The sequence below is a fragment of the Schistocerca piceifrons genome, unplaced genomic scaffold, assembly GCF_021461385.2.
Source record: "Schistocerca piceifrons isolate TAMUIC-IGC-003096 unplaced genomic scaffold, iqSchPice1.1 HiC_scaffold_184, whole genome shotgun sequence".
Lineage (NCBI taxonomy): Eukaryota > Metazoa > Arthropoda > Insecta > Orthoptera > Acrididae > Schistocerca > Schistocerca piceifrons.
Genome location: NW_025727723.1, coordinates 7501 through 11173, shown reverse-complemented (window position 1 = coordinate 11173; position 3673 = coordinate 7501). Strand labels below are relative to the sequence as shown.

At 56.6% G+C, this 3673-nt stretch overlaps 1 non-coding gene across 1 annotated transcript in view; it reads left to right on the top strand.

The window, feature by feature from the left end:
- The first annotated feature begins 1996 nt into the window (after positions 1 to 1996).
- The window catches only part of LOC124741084, a 1909-nt gene continuing 232 nt past the window's right edge, over positions 1997 to 3673 (top strand). The window contains exon 1 of the ribosomal RNA XR_007009904.1: positions 1997 to 3673. This exon is cut by the window's right edge and continues 232 nt beyond it. This is a non-coding gene — a ribosomal RNA (small subunit ribosomal RNA).

The window sequence follows — 3673 nt, the reverse complement described above, 5'->3', positions numbered from 1 at the left end:
CCACGTTGTCCCCTAACGTAACCCACGTTGTCCCCTAACGTAACCCACGTTGTCCCCTAACGTAACCCACGTTGTCCCCTAACGTAACCCACGTTGTCCCCTAACGTAACCCACGTTGTCCCCTAACGTAACCCACGTTGTCCCCTAACGTAACCCACGTTGTCGCCTATCGTAACCCACGTTGTCGCCTAAACCTGCTCTGTAATTGTTATACGACTCGTTCAATTAGTGTAGTGTTGCCCACCCGCAACCCTCGCAATATAGTTCGCTACTCGCACTGCCCGCTCCCCTGTGTATCGCTTCATGTTAAACACCTTGCAAGTCTTGCTGACTTTCCACATGCTCCTGCTGTACACTGTAATGTGGATGGCAGCAGGGCGTACATGCCGCCCCCCCCCCCCCCCCACCTCTCCCCACGTCCCCACCTTGCCCCCTGCCTTCGCAAGGTGGTTGGTGACAAGTTTGCATGTTCAATGCCCTTCGCATGCGACGTACGCAGGCTACGTTGTGGTGCGGCCTGTGTCAACTGTCCGCTGATGTCGTACGCGTGAACCACAATCTGTACTGCACATTCGTCCTTATGTACTGAATGATACATCGTGGCACATGTGTGACCGTACAACGACTGCGCCCAAAAACGGCGGACCATACAGTGCAAATATTGTGCACGCAGCTACGTGTCGTCTCCCTATGAGAGCTGGATTGCAGTGTGGTACGCCATAGAGACGTGTGGGAGGAACGGACGCCGTGGATGGCGATCAGCATGAGCTGTCTGTTGATGTATTCGGACCTAGTCGTCTCTCCTCACACACCGTGATGGCATGGTGCAGCGCGTTCCATATCTGCGACATGCTACAGAAGCCGGTTGACAGTCGTTCGAGCAATGGACATCGCATACGTACGGGGGCCACCTTCCACGTATTGTCTAGGCGTGCACATTTTGTTGCGTGTATGTGGGCAGACGTAGTGTGGCGTGACACCTGACACAGGCATGCAATAATGGTTGAAGTTGCAAATGGCGATGGACGCCTACGTTTTCTGGTGAAGTTACGCAAATGAAGAAATGGTAACCCGTTGTGGTGCGGTTGTTCTCGCTAGGGGTGAATCGGTGATGGCGACGATAGGTTGAGGTACTAACCGGTTGTTCCAGCGATACCCACCATGCCGACGAAACTGAACGGCATCTGGGTGTGAAGCGATACGCGGCGGTGGCTGGGTGGGACCGTCCCCGGCCGGTGAGGGGGCGCCTCCCGGCGTGCTGGCCGCGCGGTGCGTGGGCGCACGCGCTACAGCCGGCTGGTGGGGGCGGCCAGTGGCAGGCGCGCCGGCCGACGGACGCGGCAGGCGTCGCAGCTGCGCGCCGGCGCACCCTGCGCGCGGCGCCGTGCGGCCAAAGTAGGTCCTCGCGGGCCCGGTGCGAAGCGCGGTGGACATCTGCAGTGTGCTGGTCCGATTGAGGACTGTGTGCGTTGAGGATGCGCCGCCGCCCGGCGCTCGGCGCCGCGACGCCGTCTGCTGCTCGGTCGCCCCAGCGGTTCTCGCTGGTGGTTTGTATCGCAGCTGTGCGGATGTGTTGGCGTGTGCGCTGTGCTGGGAGAGTTCGCTTCGGCACCCAAGTGGGGCTTTTGTCCTTCTGTGGCGCTGGCGTTGGAGCTGCCGGTCACCGTAGGTGGCGCGTGTTGTCTCCCGCCGGCAATGCCACGACAGCACGCTCCCGGGCCTCTGTCGGCAGCGGCAAGCTCAGTTGGGAGCACGGGTGGTCGCACCGAAAGCGTCTACTCGCCTAACTCCGGGCGATTGCGCCTCTCTCGAACCCGACCAAGTACTTGGGACGGCGCTGCGCGCCGCCGGGACCTGAGAGGGTTTCGAGGTGTATTGTGCAGGGGAGCTCAGCCTCCTCCTGTTTGCAGAATGATTGAGCGGACGCTTGCGTGTTCGCGCGGGCCCCCGGGACACACTCCCGGGCGGCCGGCTGCTCAGCTCTAGTTGACGCAGCTCCCTGGTTGATCCTGCCAGTAGTCATATGCTTGTCTCAAAGATTAAGCCATGCATGTCTCAGTACAAGCCGCATTAAGGTGAAACCGCGAATGGCTCATTAAATCAGTTATGGTTCCTTAGATCGTACCCACGTTACTTGGATAACTGTGGTAATTCTAGAGCTAATACATGCAAACAGAGTCCCGACCAGAGATGGAAGGGACGCTTTTATTAGATCAAAACCAATCGGTCGGCTCGTCCGGTCCGTTTGCCTTGGTGACTCTGAATAACTTTGGGCTGATCGCACGGTCCTCGTACCGGCGACGCATCTTTCAAATGTCTGCCTTATCAACTGTCGATGGTAGGTTCTGCGCCTACCATGGTTGTAACGGGTAACGGGGAATCAGGGTTCGATTCCGGAGAGGGAGCCTGAGAAACGGCTACCACATCCAAGGAAGGCAGCAGGCGCGCAAATTACCCACTCCCGGCACGGGGAGGTAGTGACGAAAAATAACGATACGGGACTCATCCGAGGCCCCGTAATCGGAATGAGTACACTTTAAATCCTTTAACGAGTATCTATTGGAGGGCAAGTCTGGTGCCAGCAGCCGCGGTAATTCCAGCTCCAATAGCGTATATTAAAGTTGTTGCGGTTAAAAAGCTCGTAGTTGGATTTGTGTCCCACGCTGTTGGTTCACCGCCCGTCGGTGTTTAACTGGCATGTATCGTGGGACGTCCTGCCGGTGGGGCGAGCCGAAGGCGTGCGACCGCCCCGTGCGTGCTCGTGCGTCCCGAGGCGGACCCCGTTGAAATCCTACCAGGGTGCTCTTTATTGAGTGTCTCGGTGGGCCGGCACGTTTACTTTGAACAAATTAGAGTGCTTAAAGCAGGCAAGCCCGCCTGAATACTGTGTGCATGGAATAATGGAATAGGACCTCGGTTCTATTTTGTTGGTTTTCGGAACCCGAGGTAATGATTAATAGGGACAGGCGGGGGCATTCGTATTGCGACGTTAGAGGTGAAATTCTTGGATCGTCGCAAGACGAACAGAAGCGAAAGCATTTGCCAAGTATGTTTTCATTAATCAAGAACGAAAGTTAGAGGTTCGAAGGCGATCAGATACCGCCCTAGTTCTAACCATAAACGATGCCAGCCAGCGATCCGCCGCAGTTCCTCCGATGACTCGGCGGGCAGCCTCCGGGAAACCAAAGCTTTTGGGTTCCGGGGGAAGTATGGTTGCAAAGCTGAAACTTAAAGGAATTGACGGAAGGGCACCACCAGGAGTGGAGCCTGCGGCTTAATTTGACTCAACACGGGAAACCTCACCAGGCCCGGACACCGGAAGGATTGACAGATTGATAGCTCTTTCTTGATTCGGTGGGTGGTGGTGCATGGCCGTTCTTAGTTGGTGGAGCGATTTGTCTGGTTAATTCCGATAACGAACGAGACTCTAGCCTGCTAACTAGTCGCGTGACATCCTTCGTGCTGTCAGCGATTACTTTTCTTCTTAGAGGGACAGGCGGCTTCTAGCCGCACGAGATTGAGCAATAACAGGTCTGTGATGCCCTTAGATGTTCTGGGCCGCACGCGCGCTACACTGAAGGAATCAGCGTGTCTTCCTAGGCCGAAAGGTCGGGGTAACCCGCTGAACCTCCTTCGTGCTAGGGATTGGGGCTTGCAATTGTTCCCCATGAAC